The sequence below is a fragment of the Aphis gossypii genome, chromosome 2, assembly GCF_020184175.1.
Source record: "Aphis gossypii isolate Hap1 chromosome 2, ASM2018417v2, whole genome shotgun sequence".
NCBI classification, from domain to species: Eukaryota; Metazoa; Arthropoda; class Insecta; order Hemiptera; family Aphididae; genus Aphis; species Aphis gossypii.
Genome location: NC_065531.1, coordinates 76924808 through 76949719, shown reverse-complemented (window position 1 = coordinate 76949719; position 24912 = coordinate 76924808). Strand labels below are relative to the sequence as shown.

General features: G+C 23.7%; 1 protein-coding gene across 1 annotated transcript in view; it reads left to right on the top strand.

The window, feature by feature from the left end:
- Window positions 1-24912, top strand: part of LOC114122341 (uncharacterized) — a 129878-nt gene that overhangs the window by 16775 nt on the left and 88191 nt on the right. The gene's annotated exons all lie outside the window — the stretch shown is intronic.

The window sequence follows — 24912 nt, the reverse complement described above, 5'->3', positions numbered from 1 at the left end:
TTTCTTTTTTTTTGTATTCTCCATATGGTATCACCGTAATTTAGTATTATTAAAATTATAGTATTTATATATATTATATATTTATTATACTGACGATTTAAAGACGGGAACAACGTGATTACTAGATAAAAGAATCTGTTAGAAATGTTTGCTGTACACTTTGCAGCTGTTCTTTTAAGCATAACGTGTAGGCCTTAACACTCGCGTGGGTATACGAGGAGATTTACAAAACAGAATATATGGTTTTTTTTTTTTTTGAAAATGTTGATACATAAATTAATATTCAAACGATTAGTTTCTGAGTTATTACACTTTATGTATTAAAGTTAATAGCCCCTAGCTAATAGTGGTTTTACATAAAATATAAAATTTATGGACGTAATATTTAGTCTAGTACTTAATATACTCGGACAGTTTTTATAAAATATAAAATGTTAATAGATTCATATTAATTTTTACAATTTTCAAAACACCACAGACCACCTATCTATAAATCTGTTAACATAAAAATTTTCTTTTTATAACTTAGCAATTACTCTGAAATTTTTTTTTTAAATATATTAAAATTTCATTCAAAAAGTCATCTGTTAACTATTTATAATAAAATGATGTTATAACATTGGACAAAAAGCAGTGTTTATTGCCACAGGATACATCTTAGATGGCATGCAGATTAGAAGTATCTTATATTTTACTATTCATTTGAGTGTAATAAAGCTATGTCTATTCGCACAATTGATCACTTAATACTATTTAGTACATTTATTGTAAAATATAATTAAAATATAGTTTAATATAAAATAAATTATCGAAACATTTTTATATGAAGTGTACAATTAGAAAAGTAGAGTAGATATCCAATTTACTATTATTCGACTTATTAAAATTGATATTGTTTACTTCTGGATACATATATAATTTATAATGCTAGATCTCAGCTGATTTAACAATTATATAAAAAATTAACATAACATGTATTTTCTTTTAATCTTTCAAATAATACATTTTCCACATTAATAAAATATGAATGAAGGTAACTATAAGATACTAAGTACTATGTTATATGCATCATAATAAAAAATATTGATACTTAAAGTTTTATTAGTTACTAATTTATTAGAAAATATAATGTTTTTATAATTTTAATATAAATTTACCTATAAATATTTTATAATAACTCTCAGCTGGAACTCGAGACGAAATAAACACAATTTATCACTCTTTGCAGTTCTAAAACTATCCCTAACAAACGGTATATTCACTGTTATAATACAACTGTCTGCATTGGAATAGGTTATTAAATTTTATTCAAGCCTAAGGCACCCCGAGGGATTTTAACATCAGCACGTGGTGTGAATAAGTTCGCATATCATCGTGTACTGTATAGTGTATACGTAGGTACCCACATGAAACCTACCTACTTATATTATGTTGGATTCACCACCACAAAATTGAATATATTTTTACCTTTGTCTAACTTAACTGACTTTTTGTTTAAAATGCGAAATGTCCTGTCTTTAAATATAAAGTAAATTTTAAAAGCAGTAGTGTAAAATATAATTATAATTTTATTTTTTTTTATTAATTATAATTTATTTTAATATTGTATTTCCAAAAAAAAAAAAAAAAATAGTAACATTGCACTCTTGAAAATTAAAAAAAAAACAATAGATTTAAGTAATGTTCTGTAATATATTGCTGTAAATTACTTATTAATATCATTACATTTTGAGAGAAAAAAATATTAATAATGGTACTTATTATAGTGTCCATGAAAGTGATGCGAAAACAAATAGTACATTTTTCTTAAATGGTTTTTGCTTCGAATGAGTAATATGGGTATATAGGCATTATATGTATGACAAAAGTATAATAGCTATCAATTTATCAAAGTACTACAACTTTGTCTTAAACATATTATAGTGCAATCCTCCCCACAAAAAAAAAAAATGTTTCTTTAACATTAAAAAATGTAGATGATTTCTTGAAAAGAACTTTTATAATTTATTGTGATTATGAAATCTTTTAATCGAATTATACATTAATATTATTATGCTAATACATATAAGAACCTATTTAGATATTTAAATATTTTATTATTTTAGGTATTTATTTTGGAATTGAAACAATGGACAGTTAATAATATCATAATTTTTAGGTACTTAATAAGTATAAAAAATGTTCATTTTATCTGAAATCGTTGTTTGTAGATTAAATATTATTATTTGGTAGCAATAACAGAATTTACTTATTAAATAATTTAATAAAAACAAGAAATTATTATTAACTTTAACTTGTTTTCTAAAGGATAATCATTTTGAATATTGTATTTCACTTAAGAAAAAATTAAAAAACATGATTTTAATATGTTTTTATTATTAAATAATATGCTTGATAAACGAATCATTATGATGAAATATACATTATAATTCAAGACAATTATTTGTGTATTCATAAAAGATTAAAAAATAATAATAAAAATACTTTAAAAAAATGTAAGAATGGTTTAGATCAAATACACTAACGAGTACATTATAAGACTCGCAGGATTAAATGTACACTGCACAAGATGATTCACTAAGTATGCTTATCTTCTTTTTTTCTTCAATTATATAGTTATTAATACTTCTTTGTTATATATTTTTTTTATTATTTAAATATTCTTAATAATCATAATATATTAAGAAGATACTAAAACCTCATGTGTTGTCTTTTTTTTACATACGTAGGATATAGAAAATTTGCTTTCAGTAAAGTCGATGTTGTGTTGTTATTTTTAATTTTAGAACAAATTGACTTATTATTGAACTTGAAACACGAAAATTGTAATAAATCAAAAATTAGAAGTTAAATTGTTGAATAAGATTCATAAAATTTAAAAATACACCCACTAAATAATTTACAATAAAAATTTGATAATCATTAAAAAAAAAAAAACAGAAGTTTCTTTAATCACAAAACATTCTTAAGGAGTAGTATACAAATTCTCAAGCATTTTAAAATACGGTCGTATCGTTTAGTTATGTTTGAAAATTCTAAAAGTCAAATTTTAAATAACTACATTAAGTATCGAAGAAAAAAAGTAAGTGAGCAATGAGCATATTTAGTAAATCATATTACATATTATAATAAAAAATTATCATGTTTAATAATTATAATATATACATAATACTTGTTCGTTGTTAGGTAATTTTTTGAAATAACACAAACAAATTGTTTACCATAATCTATATCTAACATTATACAACACAATGCTATTATACACTGTAACTATAACATACCTTGTTGCACTTATATTCATATTGTGGTTTTAATGTTCACGAACACCACAATGACTATATTATAATACCATAACTTCAAAATTGCACCATATACCATTACCTGTGGGCTGTGATATCACAGGAACTGTGTTTTAACTTTGCTGAAATATAGCAGTATAAATAATTAACCCGGAAAACTCGGCGGGATACATTTAATTTAGTAAGCTTTATTTGTAGAGTGCTTCAGTCAAACAATAATTTATCATACAGATTTAGGAAAATACATACGCGTTGTTTCGTTTGAAAACGATTTACTATTTAGCCTATATTTTTAACTTAAACATTAATTTTAATAATTAAAAAAAAAATATGGTTTTAACACATTTTGTTCTTAACTCATATATTGTATAATTACATGATTTGTATTGATACAATTCGTTATATTTTATCTGCAATAAAACTCACATTAGAACAATTATTATCTATTAAAAATATTGGTAGAATATGAATTTAATTGTGATCTTAGTCCTATACGTGTTTTAAATTAATATTTGAATCTTGGATAGTAGATAATAACAGCAAATTTTTAATGTCACAGAATGTGATTTATTTATTTTATTTTAAAAGGACATGACATTGCGAATTTAACATAGTTTGTCAAAAAAATTGTTTCATACAATCTTCGAAATTAGACAAGTGTACTACTGGAAATGCGCCAAACTCTGCAATGGATGGTGTTCGTCGATTTACGGTCAAATGTTTTTTATTTCTTTTGGAAACTATTCATTTATATATTTTTAGTTTGAATATTGGATGACAAAATCTACTTGATTTCAGTCTTCATTTGTTTTGATAAAAATACCAGTTTCATTGAATGTAAATATTACACACACTTAAAAAATTATTATGCTATTTATAAATTTGGTTTTTATTGACAATCAACAATAATTCGAAAAATCTACAATACGTTTAATATTTCAATTCAATTTATATATCAATAAAAAGTATTGGTGAATAAATGTAATATAAATGTATAATAATGATTAATGTACTATATAAATATACTTAAAAAGCTGAATAGGTTACAAGGACCACCCGCTATTGGGCACTCTATATTTCTACTCACATCAGCATAATATTAATATTAAAATATAAATCATAGTGAGTATTCAAAAAATGAATCTCTGTTTACCGTATAATATAGTACTTATAGGACTATTAAAAAAAAAAAAAAAAATACTCGTGAAAATAATTAATGATCAAAGTTTTTTAAGTTTTGAGCATATTTTATAGATTATGATAATAAATAAATGACGCTTCTCAAGTCTTAACACTTAAAGCCTCAGATCTAATTAAAACAAGTTTCAAAAAATAACATTGTCACATAATGATATTTATAATATTGATGGTTCAACCAATGATAGCATAAATTCTTTTTTGTAGAAACTATCGAGTTCCTCAATGTTCCACTAGTTCCATTGATTTATATGTAGTTTCCAGATGTGCTACACATTATTGTCGAAATCATCTGCTTGACCATTTAGTGTTTCTGATTAATTTGTAATAAGTTATCTCACTAGCCATTTGAATAATTTTATGATCGTCTGTACTGAAATAAATTTATTTGCATCGTAATATATTTAATATATTATGTTTAATGGTATAAATGAAAAAATTATAAGACACTTATATTTTTTTAAATAGTAAGCACATTACAAGACACAAGTTGTTGGTAAAATGAATGTTTATAGCTTAACATTGTATTATATGTATTGATATTAATATTTGAAAGTGAAAATGTAAAATTTTATTACTAAAAAAATCGTAAAATAATATATTTAACTCTCGATAACGCATTAAATTACATTGATTCAAAACTTTTGTATTTTTATTAATTTCATAGATTGCCATTGTGTGTGTGTAAAAAATATTTAACAAACAATTAGTTAAAGGTAATTCGTTTTTTTTCAAATATTGAGAAAATGTATTAACCAATTGGAAACATAATTAAGTTAAAATATTAAATTATAAATACTATTACACATCTCACTAATAAAACGTGTTATTCGTGTCTAGTTCGGGTGATTATTGTTGCTTTTTCTATTGTTTTTGTTTCTAAATATTTTTTTTACATGTTTAATTTTATTATTAAATATTACCTATAGATATTAATTTTAAGAAAATTACTTTTAAATATCTATTTGCATTTTATTTTGAATAAGTACATTTCTTGATTTTTTTTAAGATATAAGATTTTACAAGTTATTAACTTATACTCGAAAATTCTTCTGTGTATAATACGTAAAATATTTTAAAATGGTTTAAATGTGATATTCCGATTTAAAAAATCGACTACATTATTTTTATACATATTTTTAGATTTTTCCTTTAGATTTAACGAAATAGTTTATCTATGTACTTTATATAAATACGAAACAAGAAATAGTAATTGAACTTTATGCTTATCAATAAAGTATATTATATAGAAGAAATATATTATATAAATATGTTTTGTTCATTTTGAACGATAGTCCTTTTTGAAAGGGCTCAATAAAAATTTACCACTAAAAAAAAATACATTATAATACGTCAATACGGGTATACGACATCTAGCTGAAATATTCATTCCATTTTGTATGTATATTTACGAATCAATCTTATTTGAAAGAGTTATTTTTAACCTAAAATTATAGATACATATTATATTTTATTACATTATTCAATCATTTATTCTTAGCATATACATATTATATTACAATTAAGGACGTGTTTTTGAAGGTTGAAGTGTTGAAATTCTTGTTAAATTTTTATTTTTAAAATTTAAAAACGAATGTATCTAATTTCACTATCAAGTCTTTTAATTCAATTATTTTCAAAATTATTTTATGTTTATAAATTCCAATGAATAGGTTTAATTAAACTCTCAATACTTCAATAACTTTTTAAAAATATAAAAATTCATTGTAATTATTTTATAAATCAAAGTGATGTTTTTTCGTATATAATCCCATATTTTTGACGAGTTTTATAGATGTCATACAAATTATTATTAAAGAAAAATGTATTTCTAATAATTATTACGATAAAATATTTTTATTTGGAAGTGATTACCATTTAAGGTGATTATTTTTTATGATTTTTTCCAGGTTTTTTTTAATAATTTAAAGTTAACACTAAAATACACAATTTTATGTTTAATTGACGAAAGTACTTATTTATAAATTATAAATACATAGTACATACATATAATTTAGTTAACTATATTCACGTTTATAATATTTTGTCGGTTCAATAATAAATGATTGTATTTAAATCTCTTTCCACCAATGTATAATAATATAGGCATTAGCAACTCTTTGTTTCACATTCTCAATCTATTTTAAATCTTAAATTTTATCTAAAGAGATTGTGACTTAATCCTATTTGATTTTGTTTGAGCTTAGTCCAAAAATAATAAAAAACACAATCAGCAAAATAATACACAGCCAGTTTTTCAGTACAAGTTAATATCTTGAATTTTTATGACATAATAATATGATAATATGTCTTTCATTATTTCCATCACAGTAAATATGACGTTATTTTAGAATAACACCCATTTATGTTGAATGCTTTTGTTTATGAGGCCTCAGCAGAATAATTTTTCTTTAAAGGAACATTTTAGAATTAAAAAAAAAATGTAAAGCTTAGAAAATGTTTTTCATTTATTTGTTATTAGTTTATTAATAATTTTTTTTCATTTAGCATATTGCATATAACTATATGTGGATATATATATATACCTATAATATATTTTATAAGTTTTTAATAATTAAATATACAATTATACTATTATTTAATATTTATATAATATTATGTTAAAATATAAAGAGCACATGTCAACTTAATGACCAAAGTTTTTATAAAATAATAATTTATGTTTTGTAATACTTATTATTAATAATTGTTATTTATTTATAAGTTCAAGTATAATACAATTAATTTTACTAACTTTAATAATGATTAACGATATACTCGTAACACAAATACTTTTAATAAATACAATTATATTCGCATAATTACTAAAAAGTTCAATGAGACTGAAGTGAAGTGAAATAATTCAATTTCTGTTTTGTTAGTTAATACAAGAAACTAAAGTATAGTTTGTATTTTGTCTAAATACACTAAGCAATATAGTGTAAGTAGACCTAAAACACATAACATTACGCTAAAAATAAAAAAAAAACTTATTAGGTTAATGCAATAAATTAATGTAATCATTTACAAGCTTAAATAAAAACGTTAGATAATTTATTGAACATCTAATATGATATTTCAAGTATAAGAAATATGTATTTGATAAAATAAAGAGTAGAATTAAAGATTACACCAAAATTACTAATAGTTATGTATGTATGAAGATTTATTGATATGATAAGACTGGATAAACTAAAATGTTTTCATGGTGTTCTTTTAAAAAATAATTATAGATCTATTTTAATAGTAGGTATTAATTTATTTTTAATTATACAATAACATAATTTATACTGAAATAATAATTAAACTATCGAATAAACTAGGTTCTGCAATGTTCTTAATTCGACTATAAATGAAATTAAGTTGGTTTTGTTTACATACATTTTAAGTTCTTTCTAATAGTATTTAACGAGTTCAGTAGGTATTGATTATTATGCTACAAATATTGTTGCTTTATAATATTACTGTGAAATACTTAATGTACAAAGTGAGTAAGTACATGAATAAAACAATATATTTTGTGCTGGATTATTTTTCTAACTATGTATAATTTTTTTGGATTAAAAAAAAAATCATTCTTCTAAGGCATTATTTATATTATAATATTAATTATTAATTATTATATATACATTTTGGATAAATGTATTTGAATTAGTAGGCTTAAGGAGATTTTATTAACAATTACCTATGTTTAATGTACAGAAACAATAACTATGTCACTTTTTTTCATAGGTACATTGTATAAATAAAATACTGATAATATTGTAAAAATGGAATATGCTTTTATGTTTATATCCTATAAACATCGCCCTGTCAATATGACTTACGTCAAAGCCAATCGTGTGTGGTGTTGTCATCACAATCTCAAATTGTGTGTATATAGTGTTTATTTTTTTTCAATGAACCGAGGTTTTACGAAAAATGTTGACAATATAGATTCGTTTAAATAATTGTATTTTTCTGTCAGTCTTAATGTTATTTTTTCAAACTTGTTGCATAAGCTGCCGAAAAACGCTCGGTGTTTTAACGGTGATGTTAATGCGGGCATTTGTTCTCTATATCGTCGTTATTGCGAAAAGTAAAATCAATCAAACCGTTGTGACGCTTGGTTTCCGGTTCAATAAGCACTAAGACAAAGGTAGGAACTCCAAAGACGGTGAAATGGATACTTTATTGACTTACGAACGGGTCAACTGGGTTTGACTTTGTAACTCCTAATAATGAACTGTATACTATACTGGCTCCCGGGGCTGTCATCGGATCAGCGCCGTTGGTCGTGAGGGAGCAGTGAAAGTAAAGTTAAATACGACGATAAAATTAAATTGATAAATAAGCATTGGCGGTATTACGTATACGATTGAGCTTGGTATTAGTATTGATTTAATGTTTATCATTGCACAACAGGTACACATCGTCGTATGTGTTGTAATACATCGATATTGGCATACGTTGATTTGGGTCTTCGGCATTAATGATTTACATTATAAATGACATGGCACATTTGCAATTGTATAGTTTATTGTACTATACACGTATAAACTATTAGCGATGCACCGTAGAAGGCAATCGTTGGATCGTATAAATATTATACGGCGTACCTAGGAAGCAATGCATTTACTAATATAAATAATAGTGAGCATACTGTTAATATTTGTTCCTATAATAACATAACAACGAAATATTTTTGTGTTATTCGTTACTTAAACATGACGTTTTGGTCGATTAAAGTGAAAAGTGAATTTTTCAATTTGTTGATAACACAAAATCCCAAAAACTCAAAATAGTATAGTTGTTGACAGTTTAGTGTACATTACTTACGTGGCTGTTAGTCATTTAATTTATAACAGTCGATGCGTATATAGTGTGCAATGTGCAATAAACGCCAATGGGCCACTCATCACCGCCGCCTGTCGAACACAAGCCAAATGGACATTGCCGTCGCTGCATCGGTTAGGTTGTTTGATTGATTGCTGTAGATGACTTTTGTGAATTTCGCGCACTTGTTGACCTGGCAAGTAGCCCAAAACCTGCTTATGTCACCCAAAATGGTGTTTTACATACTCTATATATACGGGGTGATTCACCGATTTAGATCGGTAATTTTTCTACAGTTATTCAAAATATGACTTTTGAAACTTATAAATATTATACTTTATTACCATATTTTTGTTTATATCAGATCTTTCACATCATTTAAGAAGTGCCTTGTGATATAAACTTCCGTTAAGTTAGTTCAAAAATGAGAATCACTCTTTTTACTTTATTTATTTATTTTTTTTTTTTTCAAAACATTGATACATTTAAATCGAAATTGGAACGAATAGTTTTGACTTCGTTAACTTTATTTAGTAACAAGTAATAAAACTTGACTGGAAAATATATAAAATAAATATAAATATAAATGTAATAGTTATTTAGTCATAATCTTATTAGTTATTTTTCAGACAATTATTAAAATTTTAAAAATATAGACAAATATAACTTGTTAATCAATTAAAAAAGAAATAATATCTTATCCTTCCGGTTTTATCAAAACTCTTATTTAATTTTTTTCGTAAATATAACGTTATTTCATGTTGTGTGTAAAAGTATAACTTGAATCCTTAGTAAATATTGAATCAGAAACTACTTGTTTGAATTTTTATTTAAATATATTAACATTTTAAAGAAAAAAAATTATCTGCTGAATAATTAAAAAAATAAAACGAGCGATTTTTATTTGTAAAATGTTGGCGATATCACAAAACAATTCTTAAATAGTACGAAAAATCTCGAGTATTTGAAAATATAGTATAAAGGTATATTTAAATATCAGATTTTCAAAAAATTGCATTTTAAAATAAAGAGAGTACGTATGCACAGTATGAATTAATGAATAGTATATTTTTACATATTAATTTTGATTCTAACAGAATTCTAAACTAAAAATTAATTTTGTTTTTACAATATTATTTTAAAACTATTTTTTATTTTATACTATTGACTTAATGGATAATAAACGTACTTAACTCTATAACTATCACTGTACTCTTATTTAAATATTTGGTCGACTTGTTTTTTTAAATATTTCTGATGATGATAAAATGTCTATAAAATTATGATTTGTGCCATAAAAATATTATCATATAATGTTCTGTATCAAAATTTATATTTTTCACTCTTAACAAACTTTTAATGTTTAAATTGATTCATTGTTTGATTAATTTATATTTATGGAATACAAATAATTTAAGACACCACAAAACTTTCATACATACAGTTCTATTCATTCATTCAGGCTCTAACTCTTAGATTAATTACATTTGTACCATAATGCACGTCAAACAATTGTGTATATAAAGACATCCGATCTAAATCGAAACATGACTGAATTGGCTACACAATATCAAAACTTGTTTAAAATTAAATTTAATAACCACGAAAAATTCATTAATATTTAACACAGCAACTTAAACTGTTGTAACTGTTAAATTAACTATACTACTAATTAAATATATATATATAATATGGACTATCATTACCATTACAATAAAATGTATAGTATGAACGATAAGATTTAATTAACTTAGTTTGAAATATGTGTTTATAAAATTATACTTAATTACCAGTAAAATGTTTTAAAAACAAAATTTTGGTAACAAAGGACGTAACCAAAATAAGTAATTTTTAAGTATAGAAATTTTTGGTGATGTAAACAAAAAAGCTAATGTTTCTTTGAACTTTTAAATGGGAAAAAAGTAGCAGTGAAAACTGAAAACTGTCTTTTATAGAGTTATTTGGTACCCCCGCAAATATTCTGTCCAAAACAGATACCTATTCATTTTATTGAATAAAACCGAATTTCTTAGTCTTAGCAAGTTAATATACTATTTTACTTAAACTTTAGTTAATCTAACTAATAGAGTTACACTCATGTCTAAAATGCAGATTTAAATCATTTATACACTTATACACTATTTTTTCCGTGTAATTTGTACTTTCCTAGTTATTAACGAGTAATTTTTTAGTTTAATTGATGCATAATATTTTCCGATTATTATCCACTGTCAATGTTTTTTTTTTATATTTCTTAGATAATGCTTTGCTTCTAAAATAATATCACTTAATTAATGTTTATATTATCTATGTTCTAAATCTGAGTTAATTGCACATTAATTTAATGATTTAAATACTTATTTTATTTAAATAAAAAATACATAGGTAATATATAAAAAAGGTACAAATATTGAAATTCAACCATATGATTTAAAGTTTAAATAATGATAATCGTGAAAATAAATTTACTGTTCAACGTAAATATAAAACTTATTGAATTGTATACGTAATTGTATATTTAAATATTTCAATTAAATTTTTTTGTTAATGATAAATTGGAACAATAGACCTGTATAAATTCAGAATTATTAATTAAAAAATACATTTACATTTTGTTGGTGCTAAATGTGAACGCAGCTATTATGGAATCATGTATTATTTTTACCTGTTTTACATTGGCTTGTGAGATCGATACTGATATGTCCATTGGTAAAGTTCAGCTATATTATGCAAATCGGCTTATTTATAATATTATTTTGTGCTAATTTGTAGAACTGACCCAAATGAGGATATTAACCCAAGGGTGACATTGCAGTGGTTGAGTGCTATATGCATTAAAGAAAAACGCATAATTAAACGAGACCAAACTTAATCTGCCCGTTTAAATTACATATACTTATATATACTTGTACAGTGTCCACAACGATTTGCGATTCATTTGAATAAGAACCGGAAATAATGCAGTTAATACTGAAACTAATTTATTAGATACATAAAATTACTTCGTCCTATATGCAGGAACAATGTACGTCATTGTTATCTCTTTTATTCTAATTTAATTTATTTCACAAATAAAACTTTTAAGAAGCTTAAATACATTGAAATATAACTACTGCAATACTATAATATATTATATCATATACAAATATACATTCAATCCAAATTCAAGTAAATCTTTTTTTAATTTTTGGATAAATCGCTGGTTATCTGTTTATTTTCATAACTTCAACAGGTATTTTCTTTTTTAGACAACTTTATATTATATTTATCAACATGAATCGATAAATTATACGCCTTTATTTTACTAGTCTTAAATGTATTTAAAAAATATGTTGTAAAATGTAAGATTTATCGTTATGCATTTTTATAAGTAAATACTGTATGAAACATAAATTTAAACAGTTATATATTTTTATACTTGTATTATTTAATGATTTAGGTACTATGTTATACTCAACTTTATATAAATATTATAAATTTAGAACTTGTTATTATTAGTATATTTTTTATCCTAAGATCATTTCCAAACAATTATTTATAAAAAAACAATTCATACTTTAAAATGAATAAATATATTTTGTATTTAAAAAAAATATACAATAAATTATTTAAGAATATGAACAATACCAATCAATAATTTTGACATATAATACATTGGTACTTACCTACTTTAATACGTTTTCATAAATTTTGATATTTAGCAACAAGGGACTGTGTTTTATTTATTTTATTCAACTTTTCAATCTATATGTATTCACAAATGTTCTAAATATGATCTTAATATATATAATATATCAGTTATTTTCATTATTTTTTCTTTTATACATAAATCATACTGTTCTTAAAAGATTACGACATTGAAGGTTTCCAAATAATAAATTATTTTTTAAATTGTGTTGACACGCTTTTCACAAAATTACCATCACACGTGTGCAATGTGTATATAGTTTCCACCTTTCGTGGAAAATGTAGTTCAAATTTCCCGTGAGATTTCTGTTTGATATGAAATAAACACATACAGCGGAAATAAATAATTTTATTAATATAGTATTTTATAATATTTATTTATCAAATTATATAATTTTGTATAAGCATACACATATTATATTCTTAAATAACTTTTATCCAACTGTAAATAATACTTTCTAGCGATACTTTTTCTGATATTCTTTTTAACTATATTTACTACCACCTTTAGTTTAGTATAAGTTAAATAGTATTTGAAATATATACAATGAAGTGTTTTTGTTTAAAGTGATAATTTAGAGTTGTTTCGTGCCGGTACACTAAGAGTAATGTCATTATTCACTTATAATAATCACGAGATGGCATATTATAGGTGACGGTTAAAAATAGATTTGAAAAGTACACTATTATTCTGATTTATTTAAACGCAAATTTTATTATTTGGTAGATTTAACAGACTATGATCACGGGTCACGACTAATAAATCAGTGGTAGTATTCATAGAATAATTTGAAAATAAGTAATATTTTGTTTAAGATATAATATTATAATGTTTCAACAATCACGTTCCAAAACGGATAATGTGTTAATCACTGACATTCTATGTAAAAGTATAGTTTATTATATCATTTTTTTTTAAACTACGCATAATAAATATTAGATGTTTAGCTTATATTATGCATAAGTATTGCACGCCTATATACTAATAATACAATTTTTTGATTCAATTAAATTTAAAGATGTTTAAGGTGATGTTTATAATTATGTTTAAAGGGTTTCAGATTTAAATTCCTATTGTAAAAGGTTCAAAAAGTATGGCACCAGAGCAAAAAAATCCAAATTTAATGTCCAATTATTGAAATTTTCAGTGTTAGTAGGTCTCTAAATAGTTTAACTATTGTTTTTGGCACTACATATTGAATATTACACACAGAAGTAAAATATATGATAATTTATATTTTGATTAAAAATAAATATTTCACTTATAAAATTAAATATACAATATCAAATTACTAATAATTTAATTTTTTGGAAATTTTAACCCAAAATCATTTAAAGATAATTATAGACACAGTGAACCGTCTTTTAATTTGATATTTTTCTAAATTAATCATGAATTCTTATCTCATTATCTGATTTGTATTTATGTCGTAGCATTTAAAATATTTTTTTGTATGTTATCATAATCATAAAATATTTTTTTTCTTAATTTTTATATTTTTGGGTAAATTAATAACCTTGGAATCTATTTTATAATAGATACTCTTTTACCTCGTGAGGTTTATCGATCTAAATCTAGAATGTTGTTTCACAATTAAAATGAAATATTCCGCAGCAAGGAAGAAAAAAACTTAAATTTTTTAAACCACTTGGCATCACTAAATGATGCCTTAACGTGATAACTTCTTCATATACTATTCATAAGATAAATTAAAATATAATGAATTAGCATAAATATTCATAAGGACAAATAAATTATATATATCACATTTCAGAAGTATAAAAAATACCAAAATTTTATAACAAATATTTTTATTATTATATTATATTTTTTTAGGCTTTTAAAATGAAAGAATCATTTATGTTGTTTGACTATAATATTTTAAATAGTTAAAGACACTTATTCACTTAGGTATATAGATGCAGTTTGACATATATATAGATTAATATATGGTCGTCTGAAATTTATGTTTTTAATAATAATTGTATTCTTCCAAATATACAATGTTAATTTTTACGTATTAATAAATATAATATTAATCCAAATCTGGAAATTTCACATCATATAACCTATGAAAAAAATTTAAAAAATACGTTTTATGAATTATAAAATATATTATTGCATACGGTAGTAAAACAATTTATAAAATTATTTTTTTATTATGACCCATATAAGAACTAAATAATAACTTATTTTTTTTTTTATTCAATACCTATTGTATAAAATAATATATATATATATATATATAAAAGAAAAACTGTAACTTTGTTTTGTTTTTTTTGAGGAATGTAAAAATTTAAAAATAAAATATAACAATGTGATGAATGTCTGATAATGTTTACATTTTTTTCTGCTGTAATTCCTGGTACTTCATAAAAAGCACATACTTACTTCAAAAGAGACTCCTTTCATAAACTACAGACTAAGATATAAAACTAAATATGAATCCTCTTATAACAGCCTCCACTTGAATGCAAACTTAAACCTGGTAAAAGAAAAGTTCAACAATTTAGCTAATACATGGAATTTAAGCATACAAATGTTAGGTATAATGTTTTTATGAATTCATATATTATACTCTAGAATAGATTAAAAAGTTTCAAATTTTCAATACAATCGATTTAAGTTACATGTACAAATGGATGAGTTCAAAATAAAAATAACCATAATTGTAGCATAAATACTGATTACCTATTAAAAGCACAATATAAATATATATAGTTACACATATACATATAATTATAATATTATTCTTGTTTTTATTTTGAAATAATACTTAACAATTTTTTTTTTTATTCAATTAAAATATATTAACTATGTATATATTTAAGCATTTAAACTTTACATTTATCAATTTTAGTTGAATGCTAATTTTATTTCTAGTTTTCCATTTATTATATTTTGTGTATATTGTAAATGTTATGTGCTAAAATACATTTAAATAGATCAAGTTATAATTATCATACGCTTAAAACTACACATTTATTGACGTAGAACTTTTGAGTTCGGCAAAATGTCACGAATACAGTTTATATTAAATTTCAAAGAATTCTCATACGGTTATAACTTAATAGTTAATACTGAACATTAAAAAATAAAAATAAATATTATTTATCAGTAAAAAGTTTATATTTAAGGGAGAAGGTACTATTATGGGAAAATCTAGATATTAATTTCTATTATGTTTCAAAAACAGTTAAAAAATTACAAAAAAATATAGAACTATACAACATAATTTTATACAATATTACTTAGTTAATATGTTAGAAATTATATTACATAACGTTTTGTTTTCACGGTATACCAATATTTAATTGATAAAAATGAGCTCGTTAGTTGATAAAAATAATATGTACCTATTAAGTTATTAAAATATTTATATACTACAATCTCTTTACTGAAAAAATGTTTTATTTGTATTTAAATCATTATTATTATTATTTTGTTCAATAAAAAAGCATAAGTTTTTAATAAATTGAGTAATGTTAACCGTTTTACTCCGACAATTGAATAACCATAATTATATAAGTATACTTATATTCACTATAAAATTATGTTTTAATATTAATATAGAATAAGACATTTTTTTTTTCTATATGCTCACCGTCAATTATTGAGACGCATAAGACGCTAAAACGTTCAAATATATACATAGACATAGTCAAATAGAACATATTGTATTAATATATTTTATATAATATCATCTTCAATCATATACATTGTACACACATTTAAAAACTAAAAAGAATCTTCTATTCTCCTTTTATACACACGCATATACGATTTACTCGACTATAGGTTGGCAAATTGGTCGATTACGTCATGTGCGAAAATAGATACCCAATTTTTGTACCTTGAGTTTAGTGTGCGTCATGTATGCGGTTCAAAAATAAATCCTAAAATACCTTTATGACGACCCGATATCATGGAAAAAATAGGTATCATTTGCTCTGCTGATCTGAAAGACCATGTTATACGTGACGAAAGGTTAAATCTGAAACGTGAAGTTATAAAATATGTGATCGAACATTTCTTTGAAATACTGTTGTGAAGAAAATGTTTAGCGTCTATTATAAAACATTAAATTCAGTTTAATGTTTAAGTTGAATTCATTTTTTATTTTTGAGGATTTTATCATTCCCCCTTCCTTATTCATTATTCTTAATAATCTCAGACTCTCAGATCCTATCAATTATTTTCATTTATTTCGACTTAAATTGTGATGTATCTGATGTTTATACTGTACATAATACTATTATATACGTGATACGTAAGTAAACCGCATCTAAAAATGTGCTCAGTGAATTGAACTTATTTAAATTTTCTTAAATAATTACTTTTGAAAAATAATTGTGTATCATTAACAAGTACCTAACAATTACATAAAATAAAGTAGTTATACTTAGTAAAGAGAATACATTTATTTAAAGCAAAAGTGATTTTTGTTTACCCAAAAGTATTGTGTCATGGGGGTCACTTGATTACAGTAACAAACTTTTAATTTTTTTGAGTTAAAGTAGTTAATGAAAGAACGAAAAATTTACAAAAGTTGTGAGTAAAATAATATATATATATATATTGTTTGTAGTTACTCGTATATGATTGTATTCACAGTAGTAAACATGAAAGATGTTTTAAAACTTGACAGAAATTGAAACATAAAATATAAAAATAATTGTATTAAAAAAACTATACGAAAACACAATAATATTATATAATTGTTGTTTAAGGCATTTAGAATTTAAACCTAAAATTGTGTGTAGTCTTTGTCAATATTGAATACAAATATTTTAATCTGACTTAAAAAGTTTGTAAAAATATAAAAATCGATTTTTTTTTCAAATTGCATTGTGTTCTTAAAATAATAATGAATGACTTAATATAATAGTAAAGTATTGTTTATCATAGGATTGTTAAAATCTAGATATTAAATTTAATGATTTATCATTTAATTCAAATTTAACACATCCATTACAATGATCCGTTAAATACTTACTGCACATCAAAATGGTACCAACTTACTCATATTTTTCATGTTCAAAAAGTAAACAATTTTTAATAAACACGCTAAACATATTTTTAAAAGTATTGATAGTTAAATTATATTTAAATAAAGTAAATATTTCTTTATATATCTACATGACGTATATATTAAGAGTGTTCCTTATATAGTGGTTTTGAAAAAAATATATATATTTCTCAGGTTACACACCCCCTAGATTGTTTCAGTAAGATATAAAAATGAAATATTAGAAGTTTCAAGACAATTGGTAAAAGTTAAACCGTGCTATAAAAGCTCAAAAATTATTTATTTTTGATCTTCACAAATTATTTTATATCTTTAAACCTGACCAATGAAATATTAATTTTATACGAAATTAATTCATATGATATCATATCTGATTTTCATGTTTTATTTATTCTTTTGCTATTTATCATATAATAATTATTATTTTACATATAGACAGTTTTTCAGATAAATATTTGTTTATTTTTTATAATGTTGTGCATAAGGATTATTTTAACGCACAACGTAAAACATTTATTTTATTAACTTTATTACTATAATAAGTATTATAATATTATAATATTGAAGTATAATTTACTTCATACATATAATTTAATAGAAAAGTATATAATATTATACATGATTGTTTGTCGATATTGTTGAAGATAAAATGCAATAACTAAATTCAATAAAAATCTACTTATGTCTTATCTTATATTGTATATTGCTTATAGAAATAAAATTTAAGTCCCATTTATACGCTCCTAGCTACCTGACTAATACATTGTATTGAATAATAATATTATCTTAGGAGTAAATCTTTTCTCCCCAAAATCTCAGCGCATAAAATCTTTACGCTTATTATTTTGTTAATTATTGTTCATGAAAATTACACCAATCCCAGATAAGGTTAAATCCTAGATCCTGCATATTAGAACATATAATTAAAATATTAATATTAAATTTGAAATAGTGTTCTTGATACTGAACTAATTACGAATAGTATCTGAAGAAATAACGAGAGAAGTATTATAATTATTAGTGTTATGAGAATCGAAATTTCAATTGCCATTTTCAATTTTAAATATTTAAAATTTAAAATTTACACTCTTCTTGCAATAACTCAAAGAAAAACTCAAATATATTTGAATTATCTGTTTATTCATTTTGTAATCATATAAGATTAATAGTATAAGCCATAAGGTATAACTGTAATATACTTTTTTATTTCTCATTAATATTAAATATTTTATGAAAGTTTCAACTATGAGATTTTAATTTTTTTTTTCTATTATTCATGGTGCAATTTAAACAACTAAGATTATTAGTTTACAACGATATTAAATATTAATGATACACGCTCGCCAATGAATGCAATGGTTTATCTAAATCGAGTTTTAAATATTTATGTATTTGAGAAATAAAAAAAAATTAGTAATAATTTTATTACAGTTTCCTACAAATTAATTCAGAGCTCCGAAGAGGTTGTCTGGAATTTCTAAGCTATTTCTGGTTTCCACATGGCTTTAACAGTAAACAAAAAGTTGCTGGACTGAAGCTTTGTATTGTATAGTTTTGTAAAATGCATTATGCGTATTTTTTATGTTATGAATATTATGTATACAGTACTAGGTAATAGTGCTGGTAAAACCAAACATATTTAATATGCTTATGAACTATGGGTAGGTAGATACTTAAAATATTAGATAAAATTAAAAAGTAATTTTTATAATTTGTTTTATATTATATACAATTTTGAACTCAATATCAAATACTATAGTAATATGAGTTTTACAGTTTGTGTGAAATAAGGAAATAAATAATTTAAAAATGAATGTTTCAAGACTATCTCAAACTTAAAGGAAAATATGTACATTGTACATATTATACTATGAAATTAAAAAGACTTTACCAAAGTCTGTTTTATTTATTATTTTTTAATGTAATGTATTCGGGAACAACACTTGATTTGGTGATAAAATTCATTAGCCGTTATTGACGCCTCCGGTGACAATATTCATATCTGTCGAGGTACCTAGTCGCTGATCAGCCTCAATCACATATGATATATTATTTTTTCGTAAACGATTGTGATTATTATTATCATTCGTATTGTTTTTTTCTTCTTATTATTATTTTATTTACTTACACAATGTGTGCCATACCGTCAGTATACCTATGTGGTCCAAAAAGATGTATCCCCACCGTCTTAATTATTTCGTATAAACGTTGTTTGTGCAATTCACACCATCGTGTGTTATAATATTCATAATCGAATTCATAGTTATATATTTTAACATTCGATTATCTAGAAATTATTTGAGACTAACTGTATAATAAGAGCCCAGTAGTGATAGAATGATTTATCAAATAAATAATATTATTGATTTGAATCATAACATCGTCAATCACAGTATTATAAGTACAAAAATCACATAACAGTTATAACTTGAATGCTTAGTATTGATTGTTCAACCTAATTACATATAGGAGACTGCTCCTATTCACTCTTCAATACCTAGACCAAATCGCTGGGTCTAGAGATTTGAACTTTTGTACAGAGATTCTTTAAGCAATGTAGGGGCACACTAAGAAACGATTTTTCAAAATTCAACCTCTAAGGGGGCAAAGAGAGGGGCTTTTAAAAGTTTGTATAGATTTTATATAAGTATATATATAGTAGGTATAGTAACTATAGTAACAATATAATGGAAAGTGTTTATAATGTATTTGGAATTGAGACCTAAACATAATATTATTAAGTCTAAAAACTATATTGAACACAGATTAAAATTTTTAATTCGTATAAATTGACTGAGTAATACGCCAAAGTAAAACTTTCGAATTTCAACATAGATAATATAGATAGGTACTTCATACCTTTAATATTACAGTAAATACTAAAACACGGTCTACGGAAATACCAAAAAATAAACTAATACATGGGAAACGCCGTGTCGGGACAGCTAGTAAAATATAAATGAATACTCATGTCTGAATTTTAAAGTTTATAAATGTTTTAAAAAAAATATATATATTGTGTACAAAAATAGTAATCTGTTATATGTAAGGAAATTGCATGTATAAATTGATAGACAATACCTGATTTAATCAAATGTTTTCAATTAATCTAAATATAGTCTGTCAATACTTAAATTAAAATATTTTGTTAGCAGTTTGTTTTTAATACCTTCGGAACATTATTTGAGACAGTATTTATAGGTGTGCAGCGTTTAAAAGTTTACTAAAAAAATTGAGTGTGTTTGTTCTCGTCTGATTTTGAAGCCGACTTTCTAATTAATTAGTTTAATTCTTAATAATTCAATTTAATAAATTCAGTGTCCGTACCAAAGAACAAATAAATCAATTTTTAATGCGGAGTATTCTATGACTGTAATTTCGTGTGCTGCAAGTAACTGCACGCAACGTTTTGATTACAATTCCCAGTAGATAATATAATTTTCAGATGTTAATCTTAAATCTTTACTTCATTACATATTTTATTTATTATTTTTTTTTTTTACGGGAAATAAATAAAAAATAAATTCTTAATGTGTAGTGTAAATTGTACTATGTATAGGTATTGTTAAAAAAAAAATAAAAATGTTGGTCAGGATGACATACCTATAAACTAATATTTGATCGGAAATGAATAGTTATAATTTTTTTCTCTTTATGATTGATAATTTACAGGGTTTTTTTAGATAGTTATTATTTTTTGACTAAACATTTTTTATTTATTTTCCATATAAGCTTATAATAATTTTTATAATTTATTATCAAAGTAATAATTACCATGGATAAAATCATGATCAATTAAATAGTTGTAATTATTACAACAATACAGCATCTTTATTAATTATAGGTAAATATAGTTGTGAGGATTAATTACCTTTTGAACCAAATTTATGTGTATTTTTTAAATGTCAATAATTAAAATATTATCTCAATTACTCTGATTGAATTTAAACAAAATTGAAACTTTAAAAAAATCCTATATCAATATGCTACTAAAATAAGACGCTTGAAGTTCTTAAATAATTAGAAATTATCATTAACATTTCGAATCGTACTTATCTATAGTTTAAATAATTGGCTAAAAATAAATTATCGATCTTGGAAATAATCATAGGTATTAATATTATTATTATTATTGCGTTCCGTAAGTGCGATTTATATTTATGAAAATAAATTCAATTTAAAAATCGTAAATTCTGTATGTATATTTTTGCATACACTTTTTAGCTGTCACAGAGATTGACGTAAAAGCCTTCGAATCCAGTTATCGTATCCACAACATTGAACATACATATTGTACTTTTCCCAGACAAGTGTATTGATCTCTAAAGAAATAAATACATAAATATAAATATAGTATTGCTCGCCTGAATAGTATTAATTTCAGATTTACCATCATAAATTTATCATAAAAATATATATTAAAATTTCAAGTGGCATTTATAACTAAGTGAGATATAAATCATCAATAGTTGTACTAAGTTAACTATATTAGATTCTTTTTTTTACAAAACAGTTGAATTTTCTGTGTACGGATTAAATATTTCATGATTTAAAATATAAATAAACTTATACGGTTCTTACTAATAATAATTTAACTATCACAAACAAGTTTCTACAAGTTTTCTGATTGTTGTTTTCACTTTTAGGGTAAAGACCCAGATCTAATTTACACTAAAACTTCTTAGTGAACAGGTCTAAACCATTACAAGGACAACAGCTAATTACTTCTCACTTTAAACTTAATATACATACTTTTAAACCAAAAAAATTGTTGTAAGTGATAAAGCAGTAATATGTTTTTAGTTACCTATATGTTTATTTTAGAATTATATTATATTATATTATTAAAAATATAATATATTGTGACCTATGTAAAAATATGTTTTGAAAATATTGCAAGTTTATTCTAAAAGACAAACTTAAATATAGGTACTAATTTTAATTTCAACGTTCCTATTCTCGGTTTTACTAAAATTAATATTATTCATTTACTATTCGTATATGTCTTTGACTTCAATGTTTTACTTAATAGTCATAATAACAAGGTTAAGTCTACATACGTTATAAATGAAAATGCATTTATTAAAAATATATTACAATTGCGTGTATATTGCGTGTACAAATATTTTAATCAGCATAGTTAATGATCGTGATAAGAGAAATATGTATGTTACCTAACATGTTACTGGTTTTATTTGGGATATTCGATATAAAACTAATATTTTTATCGATAGATATAAAAATAATAAAATACCTTTATAAATACAAATAGTATTTAATTTATTAATTTTGCTGATGAATACTATTCAGGTTTTGGTAAATACCTACCTATTTCAGTAAATGACTTATGTATTATATAAAAATAAAATATATGTTTTATTGTATACTTGCTTATTGACAATACAACACATGTTGTTTTCTTTGTATCGCGATAATGTGACTTAAATGTTTAAATTGAATTTATTCAACCATGTGTTTTAACGGTAGTACGTTAAGATTAAGATCCAGTTAAATGTACAAACAAAAAGAGTGTACAGTTTGAAAATAATATTACCTTGTCAGTACTATATTGGCTGTACTACAGAGTTCCATTACTTTACTTCTTAAGTACAAAATAATATTACAAAACTCATTAAGTTGTATAAGCACCTATTCAACACATAATCATAATGTTATGATATACTGTATCGGTAGTTGATTTTTTAACCGTTTGCTTTGGCAGGTCGGTAAAAAATTGACGTAGAAAGTAAAACTAAATGAAGAGAGACGAAAACAATTGAAAAAGCGTAGGCGTTATTATATAATATATTATTTTATTGACAGCCATCTCCACAGCAGCCTCGCCGCCGCCACTCGCATACAAAAAACTCGTTCAATGCTGTATAGTTTCTTACGTGGAAATTGTTTTAAGGCGTTGCTAATAGAAAATGAGCGCACATGGTTTTGAGAAATGATCTAGTTGACGGTGATCATTTATCACTATAAACAAATGAAATAAATGCATACAGTACTCCAGTGCGATACTTACTCACTTATTATTGAAACGTAGAGTCATCAATATTTAATAACTGTATTAAAAGTGATCGATAGCCAAGAATATTCACTATGCAATAAAAATATTTTAGATCTACAATTGTACCAGGATAGTAAAATATAAATTTACGTAGTAGATGAGTGGATACCTTTTTAATTATTGTTTGAGCTTACAGATAAAAATTAAATAGTTCCCATGACACTTTATTTGGTCAAAATAGACTTCCCCTTTATACTAGTCAATAGTCATTGAACCATAATTGTACCGCAATCAAAATCTGTAAATGATCTACACCGTTTCCGGGTCCGACCAGTTGACGTTTGTTGAACGTCTAGAAGGTTAATATTTGTTTTTGTGATACGTGCAACAAGTATGATTGTTATAACTTGGTCTATTATAGGCCATCTCTTTACAAATGTGATGATAAATGTACAATTTACCAACTGTAAATATTATATTAGTAAAAGCAATTTGGATAACAAAAAGTACTGATTTCCAAGTAAGAACTTAGAACCCCTCTTTACTATAAGCAGTTGGTAAAGCATTTTTTAGAAAATATTCATATATCTAATTCAAAATTTGAACTAGTAGTGTTTCATTGTTTTAATTATGTTTGTACTAAGGGTAAAATTCCTTAAAAATGGTTTTACAATAATATAAAATATATTATGACGTATCTAGTGTTTATTTTAGTGGTAATCGCAAGGGGGAGGGCCGAGTAGTGGCCATCCTGAAAAAAAATGCACACAATATATTTTTTAATCATCTTCATTATTTATTTCTATAGTATACCTCCTTGAAAATTTAAGACATCCCCCGGGATAGAAGGTCTAAAATAAACATTGGATGT